Source organism: Lissotriton helveticus, chromosome 2_2 (assembly GCF_964261635.1).
Source record: "Lissotriton helveticus chromosome 2_2, aLisHel1.1, whole genome shotgun sequence".
In the NCBI taxonomy this organism is placed as follows: domain Eukaryota; kingdom Metazoa; phylum Chordata; class Amphibia; order Caudata; family Salamandridae; genus Lissotriton; species Lissotriton helveticus.
In genome coordinates, this window is record NC_136060.1 from 381,443,043 (window position 1) to 381,455,642 (window position 12,600).

Below are 12,600 nucleotides of genomic sequence, written 5' to 3' on the forward strand. Positions count from 1 at the left end.
TGAAAAAGAAGTAGTGTTCTTAGACACAAAGGTATACATAGAAAATGGACAATTGGAAACTACTGTTCATAGAAAAAGCACTGCAACTAACAGTATTTTACATGGAGAAAGCTTTCATCCTACAACCTTAAAAAAGAGAATACCTTAAGGTGAATTCGTACGCATGAAAAGAAATTGCTCGAATCCAGAAGAAATGAATCAAAAATACAGGGAGACTACGAAAAGATTCCTCAGACGAGGATACAATTATGCAGATGTCAAAAAAGGAGAACTAAAAGCTAGAAAACTTAGCAGAACACAAACTCTGATTGATAAAAATCTAATGAAATTATCATCCAAACCTGAACCAATCAGAATGATTATGACATACAGCAAAGAGAGTCAGAACGTAAGAAGGATCCTAAACAAATATTGGAACATCATTAAAAAAGATCCAGACATCGGTGACCAAATGAGCGAACATCCCTTGGTAACCTTTAGAAAACCTCCTTCATTGCAAGACAAACTAGTGAACAGTCACTTTAAGATGAAGAAGAAGAATGACTGGTTGACCTCTCAACAAAAAGGCTTCACTAAATGTTTACTGTGCAAGGCGTGTACAGTAGGTTCATCCCTTAAATCCTTAAAGGATCCACATGGAAAAACTTTCAATATAAAACAGACAATAACTTGTAAGACCACATATGTAGTTTATATTCTTACATGTGCATGTAGTAAAAACTATATTGGGATGACGACTTGTCCATTGCATAAAAGAATTCTGGAGCATATCCGAGCGATTCAAAATGGGGATATGTCATACGCCATTGCTAAGCATATGTCAATGCATATTGGTAAAACATGGAAAGACATACGCTATAGTGGGATAGCAACGATACTCCCCAATGAAAGAGGAGGAAATCGCAAGCGGCAATTAAGGAGATTAGAGTCACGTCTAATCATACGGTTTCAAACCAAGGCACCGAGAGGATTGAACATGGATGATGAGATGTATGTTCATCTCTAATAACTTTGTATTGACTATTGGGGACTAAATCAGATGTGAGAGATCTGGATTCCATTTTGTGGACTTTATGTAAAAACCTTTTTTACAACCTTTTTTTACCTCTTTTCTTTCTCTACTTTACTTGAAGGGCACTGAGCCCATTATAATGTCTAACGGAATATGGGACTATCCATAAGGAGTGAATTAGGGCACTAAGCCTGTAAATAGATGATTATAAAAGTGACATTATATACTCAACTATTGATAAATAATGCACCAAGTGTCGGTATAACCAATTTCTTGGTTAGATGGACATTTTTCCATATGTAGAACCGACTTTCAAACAAACTCCTCGAATGGTTGTCCTATTTCCTTTTACACCTTTGAGGAAGAAAATGATTACTAGAATGACAATATGAATTCTATTGCAATGTAAAAAACGTTTCATTTGATATCAAAATGCTTTGATAAACTACATCTCCCAAGATGCTTCATTATGAGCTGATGGGGAGAAATAGTATATAAGATGAAAAGAGAAAATGGACTAGTGGCAAACACTGTGATCAAGACCTGCGGTCGAAACGCGTAGGTGAATGGGGCTCCTTGAGTCTCTTGAATAAAACCCACATATAAAGCAATTGGACGAGTGCAGACAATTATTTCTACTTGGTGAAGGATTATTTGTGGGGATACGTTCATCCCTGCTGTCTGGCACCGACCGTTCAAAAGTGTGCGCCTTCTGGTGAACGTATTGGTGGTAATATATATATATATATATATATATATATATATATATATATATATATATATATATATATATAGAGGGAGACCAACAATTATCGAAAATTCAGTTAATGTACTCCATGGATTCATATTATGAATGCAAGTAACAATTCAAAACAGTCCATGAATGGGCTTATGCGTTATAATAAACACTTATTAGACCTTGTTTCTCCCATTAGAACCAAACCAAAATTGAGCCCTCAGATGGGCTGATGGAACAAAATTAAACCATGCAAAAATATAAAGTGCAAAAATTGAATTAGCAACATGATTACTTTCATCTTAGATTCAAACTGACATGGATGAATTAAAGATGGATTACTATAACCATACTTGTAAGGCTCACTTCATCTTAGACTTCAAATCATCGCATAAGGCCTGAACTTCCACTAGTAATCTCAATTCTCAAAAAAGAGAAAGAAAAATTAATTCAAACAAATATTATATACAATATTTACAGGTGTACTCTCCGTTCCTCCCCCATGTTGAGTCCCAAAGGTGTTTTTGTTGCCAAATCAATAATGTAACGAGACTCAAGTCTCCTAAGGCGTTTCTCTCTGTGTCCACCTCTGGAGTATCGTGCTACGTGGTCTAGACGGAAGTAGCTCAAAAGTTTGCGATTGCTATTGTGGTGAGTAGAGAAATGACGCGCTACCGGGTAATTGCTATCATTATTTTGTATTGCCCTTTGATGTTCCAGAATGCCGATTTTGGCTGGGTGGATTGTGCTCCCTACATATCTAAGGCCGCACGGGCAAATGAGGCAGTAAACTACGAAGGATGTTGGACAGTTCATAAATTTCTTTATGGCTACCGGATCACTCCTACCTGGTACAGAGTAGCATGTGATTTTCTTACTATCTGCACACGCCTTGCATTTCTTGCAAGGGTAAAAGCCACTTATACCCTCTATACCTCTGGTAACGGGGGCTAAATGGCTCTGCACTAGGTGATCCTTGAGTGATCTGGACTTGCGGAATGTTACAGACAGGTGTGCTGAAATGTCACGACCAATAATAGGATCGGATTTCAATATATTCCAATTGGAATGTATAATTTTCTTAAGGCTCTTTGCCGCATTAGAGAAATTTGTGATAAGCCTAAGATTGTTAGTACCTGCACTTCTCTCTTTAGGAGTTTCCTTAATCAGATCCGTCCACCTCTTAACTTGGGCTTTCTTCCATTCTTCATTCAGGACCCTTTCTTTATAGCCACGCTCACTGAATCTGTTGAGGCAAGCTGTCCCCGCCTCCTTATAATCTTCAGACCTGGAGCTATTGCGTTTAATACGCAAAAGTTTGCCATAAGGAATACTATTCTTAAGGCTTGTGGGGTGGCTGCTTCGTGCATGGAGCACTGAATTGCCCGCTGTTGGCTTCCTGAAGAGTGCTGTCTGTATCCTGCCATCTGCTATGAATACTCTGACATCTAGGTAGTTGACCTCGGTATTGCTAATCTCACCAGAGAATTTTAGATTCAAGTTGTTACTGTTAAGATGTTTGATATATTCCTTGACTGACTCTCTACTGCCTCGCCAGACAAGAAAGAGGTCATCAATATAGCGCCTCCAAATTATGGTTTTGACGACCCAATGGTCGCAGGAGTCCGACCATGCCGCCCGCTTCTCCCACCAGCCGACAAACAAGTTCGCGTAGCTGGGGACGAAGCAGGCTCCCATGGCCGTCCCCCGCTTTTGTCGGTAAATCTTGTCCTGAAAAGTAAAATGTTATTGAACAGACAGAAACGAAGAAAGTCAGTCAACATCTCACTGTGTTCTCTGTATTCTGATGGTCTTTGTTGCAGAATCGGGCTAATAGCATCTATGCCTTGTTCATGTGAGATACTTGTATATAGACTGGCTATGTCCAATGTCACAATCAGGAAGTCCGATTCCCATGGGCTTCCTTCCACATATCGTAGGAAATCCTTTGTGTCTCTAGTATAGGAGGACAATTCCTCCACAAAGGGAAAGAGGTAGAAGCCTATGAACCTCGACATGTTCTCTAAAAGACCCCCAATAGATGAAATTATGGGGCGTCCTGGCGGTTTCTCAGGGTCTTTATGCACCTGTGGCAGGTGGTAGAAGGTGGGTATCCTTGGATTGTTAACTTGTCTTCTGCGTCAGCTGCAGCAACCAGAGCACGGGTGGCCAAGGCTACCAGGATTCTACGCAAAGAGGCTGAGAGACAACAACATGAGCAGCATGAACAGCTAGAGGAGCCTGACAGAAGATCTCGCCCACCGCCTAACATGGATAAGACTAAGACAAGAAGCCAACAGGCTCTATTGGATTCTACAGCAAGACAGGAGCTCCATGCCGCCCGTAGGAAACTAAATTCAACTGGGGACACAGTTCTCAATTTATTTCTCAAGAAGGGACTTCTCAGCAGCACCAACAACCAAATCTCTGCGAGTGTCCCCGCTTTGCTTCCCACTACCTTCTATAACACTGATGTTGAATCGGGGCAGTCAACTACAGAAACTTGTATTATTTCTGAGCTGCAACCTCTTACTGAAAACATTGAAACTGTAAGTACTATTAATGACTCTATCCAGACCCCTGTCCTACGTATTTCAGAGGCTCCGACTAGCGCAAGCCATGTTTCAGAGCCTGCACGACAAACTATGTCTTTTTCTGGAATAGGGGGAAACATTTTGGGGGTGCAACTAGACTCAACCTCACCTTTACCAGGCACGGCTCAATCTAGTCAGCTGACCCCTAGTAGACTCAACTACTCTAACTGAGCTCTCAAATATAGCTACACCTACAGCTACACCCCCTACACAACAAACAGTTGCCTCCGAGGATTCAGATTTGTTAGAGGGGGGCAGCACATTGACTCTAACAACGGCAGGGGAAGGCATATTAAAGAGTCGGACTTGTGTGGAGAAGGAGAAGGAATCCAGTGAGTTTTTTTCATTCTCTGATGAAATGGTTTAAATGTACCGGCGGGGTGGTCAGACGATACTGACTCACTGGAGGGTCTTGAAGATTCTGAATTGCAATTTAGCTAGTATGATGAAAGTACAGATGAGCAAGATTCTAATATTAACACGATTAGAGCTAAATCTAAAACTACTACCAGAATACAGGAAAAGGGTGCCAAGGATATACAGACTGCCCCTGATTCATCTCCGCAGCTAGCAACAACATCTAATATCCCAGCAAGTTCGGAGATTTCTCATTTAGCTGTAGAGACTATTTTACAGGCTATAGCGGCTCACAGAGAAGAGACTGCACAAGACAGTAAAAAATCAAGGGCTGCACTCCGAAAAATGCAAGGAGTAGTCAGAAAACTTTCCAAATCCTGCAACCTAATAGGTGAAAGAGTCACCGAGATGGAAGCTAGGGTTATGTCCAATGAAAAAGAAACCACGTTGACTGCTGAACGTGTTAAGCTTCAAGATGCTGAATTAGTGGATATCAAATGGAAGTTAGAGGAATTTGAAAACCGACAACGTCGGAACAACCTTCGCATTTTAGGTGTCCCAGAGAAACTTGAAGGGGGTGATACTAGAGCATTTGTGGTTAAACTACTAGAAGATTCTATACCTGCACTCAAAGACTGGAATTTGAATGTAGAGGTTCAACGGGCTCACCGGATGCCATTTAATATTCCAACAAACCTGGCATATACCCTAGAGCCATTTTGGTTTATTTCGGTAATTTTTTAGTGAGACAGGTTGTAGCTGAGAAGGCTAGGCCAGATCACAAGGTACAATATAACGATTTTGCTTACTTTTCAAGACCAGATTTTTGCCATGTAACGGTGGAAAGACGTTGGCAATTGAGATCCCTGATCAAACCGTTTCAAGACAAAGGTGCACAAGCATATCTTAATAACCCCGCAAAGTTAAAAATTGTACATGGCGGTCTTACTAAATTCTTCGTTTCGGAGATCAAAGCAAAAGCGTACTTAGACCAGATTTCGTAATATGCTTAGTAGATTTTGAATGAAACTGAAAAATTGTTTTGTTTAATTAATGGCTTTACGCTCCTATATATGTTTAAGCGATATGTCATATTTGTTATTATGTGTACTATAATTATCATGGGAATATTTTAAGCTATATACACTATATATACACTATATTTGCACTGATACTGACTAAAGCTATTCTCTAATCTTGACTTTCTTTTTCCTCTTTTTTTACCCCTTTAGATTCTTACTTTTACTTTTACCTTTATTCTTTATTATCTAATGTTTTTCTTGAAGCGGTTGCTCAGACACATTGCTGTATTCACATCACTCAGACTCTGGTTGAGTTTGTATGCCCATTGAATTGGGAGGGGGGTTTGAGGGGGATGGGGGTTGGGTTGCTAAGGGGAGGCTCGGGTGGGTCACCTAGGGAGGTGAAAACAAAAAAAGAAAAAAATGAACCAGCTTCTATTGCAGAGGAAACTAGGAAAAAGAGATCAAATAGTATAGTAACAGAGCTAGAATATTATTTGCGTGAGGCACTGCGACAATCATTCTCTATTAATAATGGGTAGGTTAAATGTTCAGACTTGGAATGTTGGAGGTTTATTAACAGGAGATAAACGAAGACGAATGGCTGAATTGCTTAAGCTAACTCCAGTAGACATACTTTGTCTTCAAGAAACGCATCTGCCATGGGATAAAAAATCATGGTTAAATATTAATGGGTACAATTTATTTGCTGTTTCCACACAGACCTCAAATATAAGGGGGGTCGCAATACTTGGGAAAAAATATCTGGGTCTAAGTGTACGACACTTATCAGATCCCCATGGCAGATGGGCTATTTCAAAACTTGCCTGTGGTATAATCTGTACAGTTTACGGTTCAAATCTAGACGACCCCACAATTTTTGAAGAACTAGAGATCGAATTGCCTACATGGCAAGGCCCATTAATTTTATGCGGAGATTTTAACATCTCATTAATACCACCGATCTTTAATGTCCCCTCAAAAACAAAATACCAAGGACGCAAACCCAGAGTTTATAAAACCCTTAGCAGACTTATCAGTAATCTCGGATTAATTGATATCTGGCTACATAACAATCCATATGATCAAGGCTTTACCTACTTCTCTCATCCCCATCAAAAGCAGGTTCGAATTGATTACATATTTGCTACTCTAGACCTTCTTCCATTCTCAACTATAAAAAAAATTCCAAGAATAATTTCAGACCATAATGCTTTAATTTGTGCAATTACATTTAATCCTCTTATTACTCAATCTAGGTCCTGGTCATTTGATCGGAAACTACTTTCCAATACTGAATTTGTTTCACATATTAAAAAATGGACTGAGGAGTTTTTTTAATATAAATCGCTTTAGTGCCTCCAGAAATATAGTCTGGGATTCATATAAATCTTCTTTAAGAGGTGAGATCTCTAGTTTTCAATATGCAGCACGAATTAAAGCTAGAAACCTTTATGAAATAAAGCTAAAGGATTTAACGAAAGCCGAAATAGAGCACACCTGTTTAAAAGAACAGAACAAAGAATCCAATAATCAATGGCTTCGGGTGGCGGTCCTGAAAGCTGAGCTTAATACTGAATTGAGTCAAAAAGCTGCTCAAACTTACAGAGCTTTTAGAAAGAAGGTCTATGAGACTGGTGAAAAAGTAGGTAAACAACTCGCTTTGCGCACACGTCAAAAAAATGTCTATAATAATATCACTTCTATTGTAGAGGGTGGACGCACTTATGTTCAGTCTACAGATATTATTACTCAATTCCAACAGTATTAGCAAAATCTATACTCTGAGGAAGGGAATAACTCTGAAAAAGATATCGACATGTTTTTGGCTGGTTTTCTTAACAATACGGCAGCTACTAACCTGCTGGATGATGGGATGAGAGAAGTACTTGAAGCGGAGATTACTATTGATGAAGTCGTAGAAGCTTTATCGCTTTTATCTTCGGGCAAAGCAGCGGGCCCGGATAAATTGCCAATCGAGATTTATAAGATTCTTAGGGGCCAGATGTAGGTAGGACTTATTTACCCATTTTTAATTACCGAATTTTACCGATTCAGTAATTAAAAATCGGTAAATAAGAATGGGGGACATGTAGGAACATCCAGATGTTCCTTTTACCGAATCGGTAAAAATCTGTATTTACCGATTCGGTAAATACCGACCGGTAATGGCCATTCATTCCTATGGGCTTTGCAGCCCATAGGAATGAATGGGCATTTCTGATTCGGTATTTACCGAATCGGTAAATACAGATTTCCACAAGGGTGCAGGGGGTGTCACTTTGACACCCTCTGGCACCCCCAAAAGAGGCTCGGGTGCCATGTGGCAGGCATACCTGCCCTAAGGGCAGGTCTGCCTGTCATATGGCACAGGTGTGCATGCACACATGTGCATGCACACCGGATTCGGTATTTTACCATCAAATATATTTGATGGTAAAATACAGATTCGGTAAGGGTTGTGGGACTCAGAAGAGTCCCACCTACATATCAAAATTATCGAATAGGTAAAAATACCGATTCGGTATTTTACAGATTCGGTAAATTTACCGATCGGTAAATTTACCGAATCTGTAAAATATGTGGCCCTACATACCATTTCGTTAATACCGGTCGGTAACGGCCGAAAATACCGATTTTCGGCCGTTACCGACCGACCTACATCCGGCCCTTAGTTCTTTATTAAGCCCTTTATTATTGGATTTATTTCTCGGCGTACAGTATAATGGCATTCCCCCACCTTCTTGGGATGAGGCTAGCATTATAGTATTTCCTAAGAAGGGAAAATCACCCGAACAGTTGACCTCTTATCGACCTATTTCATTGATAAATTCGGACTCCAAATTATATGCCAAAGTGATGGCTCTCAGACTCAGCAGGGTCATTGGACATCTGGTTTCTCCGTGGCAGCATGGCTTCGTTCCGGGTAAGGGGACAACTGATCATATTCGCCGTACTATCGCTTTATTCGATGCCATGTCTGTCACGGGGGATCAGATGTCTATGATCCTGCTTGACGCTGAGAAAGCCTTTGACCGTGTTTCATGGAGCTTTCTGTGGGTTGCCATGGCACGTCTTAATTTCGGCCCCAAATTTCTTAAATCCATAAAATCTATGTATCAACCCAAAGCAAAAGTCTCAATTTTAGGATTGGAATCAAGTTTCATCAATATAACAAGAGGCACAAGACAAGGTTGTCCTTGCTCTCCTTTACTTTTCGCCCTTTATATTAATCCCCTTATCTTAAAACTAATAGAAAATAATAATATAAAGCCAATTTTATACAATCATTATGAAACCAAAGTTCTAGCCTATGCAGATGACATCGCGGTATTAACATCTCACCCGATCGAAGCGCTACATGAAATCGAACTGCACTCTCTCCAATATGGTAAATATTCGGGTTATTCTCTGAATAGGGGAAAGACCATTGTACTGTGCACAGACAATACTATATGCTCAGACACTAGAAGAGCAAAAACTGCGACATATCTTGGTGTGATCCTTTCCACTGATATAAAGATGTTAGTAAAAAACAATTTTTATCCACTAATAGATACAATTAAGAATGACTTGGATAGGGTAAATGGTTTACATCTTTCCATTATAGGCAGAGTAAATTATTTGAAGATGAATATACTACCGAAATGTCTCTACCTCTTTCGCTCTATCCCTTTAAGTATAGATTCTAAGATAATTAACTCAATTAATAAACTCACCTCTAAATTTGTGTGGCAACATGGGAAGATCAGACGATCTTTACATTACTTATCCACTCCGCTTAACAGAGGTGGGCTTACTGCGCCGAATATTATTCTGTATCATTGGGCAGCTTTTTTAAAACACCTTAAACCAATGATTCTCGAAACACCCCCTGCCATGGATACTATTAACATCACTATTCCCACAATTTATGAACTAATGCTTGGGCATGAAGCCAATGGAATGTTATTAAGAAAAACTGAAAATGCTCATTATAAGCAAATCAAGGGTGAGATCATTAAAAGTGCCTGGCTGATCTGGAATCAGATAAGTAAACATATACATATTGGCAAACTCAACCGATATACGCCCCTATTTCATTTGACCATTACCTCTGATCTTGATTTTGAACATACAGCCAAGAAATGGTATAGCCTGGGCATAAGAACAATTAACGAGGTTTGGATGAATGGCCCACAGACTACATTTCAAGATGTTAAAATAAAATTTGGTCTCCCAGAAAGGGACTTTCTCAAATTTGCTCAACTGCATGCAAAATTAAAAGCTAAAAAAGATCTAATTAATCTTCAGAAGAACGATCTAATAGAATCATGCTATCTCGTAAAAACTAGGATAGGAACACTATATAATATCCTAATAACAAATGTCAATGATGATATCGAGAAAACAGAAACTAAATGGGCGGTAAAATTAAATAATCCCGATATCGATATAGACAAAACACTAGAAATGAGCAATAAATTATTTATGGCTAGCAATTTAAGGGCACAATTGTATAAAACCATTTATGATTTATATTTTACCCCTGCCAAACTTTTTGCATGGGGTAAAAGGGAAAACGACCTATGCCCACGTTGCTCACAAGGTCCAGCGACGCTAATCCACCTGTTCAGCAGCTGCCCCGAGCTACGTTTATTAAAAAATATGATTGCCTTATTTTGGGAGAAGGTCTTTCATCACAAACTTCCAGAGTCCGATACTTTGTATGTGTTGGGATTTGACAGTTCGTTAAAATTAAGTAAATCGGAACAAAGATTGTTATTTATAGGTACAGCTGTACTGAGATTAATCTTGTCTGCACGGTGGAAGGATAGTCTTCCCCCTAGCTTCCAAATTTGGCTAGCTCGCTTTCTCGCAGTCTTTAATTTTGAATCTGCAATATATGCGACCAGGGGAATCAAAACAAAACTTCGTGGCAAAGAGCTATGGCACCCTATAACAATTTGGAAAGAAGGTTTTTGTCCAAGTGGAATTGGTTAAATTAAATTGGAAGCTTTATTTGTATGCTCTGTAAATGGTTTTTTATTTTTTCTGAATTTTTCTGAATTTTTTGAATTTCAATGTAAATAATGAATGTTTTGTATCTCACTGAATGTGTATTATCCTCTGCTTAACGCTGGTTCTAATAAAAAAATAAAAAAAGGATTGTGAACTTGTAAGAATTTAAATTCCTCCAAAGACAGCATACCTTTCTCGTGCCATTTACACGTCAGTGATTTGTACTGTGTTATATTTTCCAAGTACTCCTTCATTGTAATGGGTGCATAATTATCTTGGTTGCTAAGTTAAAGAAGAGCTTCTTTGCAGTAGCTGTTACGAGTTTGTAGGACAACATTACCACCCTTATCAGAGGGTTTCATTATTATGCTCTTGTCGACTTCCAAATCCCTTATTGCTTTCCTTTGATCGTATGTCAGGTTCCACTTAGGTCTATTATCCCCTATTGGATTCTCCCTCAATTTCCAGAGATCAAGCATGACCTTGTCGTGGAAAACATCAATTGTATCCATAGTCGTTGGTGGGACAAATTTTGAAACTGGTTTAAACGGACTTGCTGCTAGTTAGTGCTACGGAGACGTGCAGCCTATTTAGGAAACGATGCAGCCAAACGAGGGGACTAACACACCCAGCATGCACCAAACTGACTTTGGTAATCATCTATGAGGAAGTGAGAAAACGAAACGCGTCGGATGTCAGAGTCAGGTGTTGTAAATTAACTCTGTGCGTGCATTTCCATACCAAATAAAGCACTGGGGAAAGCTGTTTTGTTCTAGAGTGCCGCTCATTTTGTTGGACAATCCCCGAAGGAGCTGAATGTATGTATGTATGTATATGTATTTTCTATATGCTCCGGGATCCCGCACATGGGCGGGGATTATTCATAGATTATGACTTTGATGAGTATACCCCTGAATGAGAACTAGGATTACAGGTAAGTAACTAATCCTTCTGCGTATCAAGGAGTGTGTTACAATGTAGTTTGTCTGTATTTCTTGTATTGCAGGCAAGGTGGAATGTCGCCTGAGATTACACGTTATCTGCAACTGTGGGAGTGGGTTTCAACCAAATGTGGAAAATGCAAGACGAAGGGGAGGTGTGTAACTGTGAACGAAACGCAGCTGCTCCCTTTCCGATGTGGGTCAGCCCATACGTTGTGATGTGTGCAGAAAAACTCCTCTATATTATCAGCCCATTAAGTGACCCATGTAAGAGTCTATCCTAGCTGTGTCTCTAAAGGTGTGGTGTCAGATTAGCCAATCCAGCTACGTCAACGCTGTGGTTGTGTGTTCCCCCGCTGAGGAACACCCCGCTGGCTCATCTCTCCCCAACAACTCTGATAAGACGGCCTCCCACTCCACGGGTAGGGGGAATTTGCGGAGGCCTTACAGGTCCTCCTTGCGTAAGGCAACTCCCTCTGCCCTGGCCCAGTTAAGGAAGGAGCAGCGCCATGCTGCTGCGTGCGGAGCGATCGGCACTCTCCAGCGTTTTGTGATTAGGCGTTTAGCGGTAGCTAGGCCAGGTCTAGAAAGCTGGAAGTGGCCCCATGTTTTCTCCTCCTTTTGAACAGATGAATGTTTTTTTTTTAAATTATATTTCTTTATTGCGGTTTCAAGAGTACAGTCCATGTTCACATACCACTACAACAGTGTATACAATGAGTGTTCCAATAACAAACTCAAACATAATTTTGTATATACTTTCCCTTGAAAATTCTTCCCACATCTGACATTTTTAAACCTTTAACTAGGCATTCCCCAAAACTCCCCACCCTCCCCCCTACCGGGTCCAACCAACTTGATGTCTGTCTATCCTAAAATCAGTCGTGGGTTCCCTCCTGACTGTGGGTCACAACCCTATTGTGATGTTCATCATATT

The 12,600-nt window shown here is 39.9% G+C and overlaps 1 protein-coding gene across 1 annotated transcript in view; it reads left to right on the forward strand.

Moving 5' to 3' along the window:
* Positions 1 to 2,364: 2,364 nt before the first annotated feature.
* The window catches only part of POLN (DNA polymerase nu), a 2,689,548-nt gene continuing 2,679,312 nt past the window's right edge, over positions 2,365 to 12,600 (forward strand). Inside the window, exon 1 of the mRNA XM_078678603.1 lies at positions 2,365 to 2,399. The gene's annotated coding sequence lies outside the window, so the exon portion shown is untranslated. The remainder of the gene's footprint in view (positions 2,400 to 12,600) is intronic.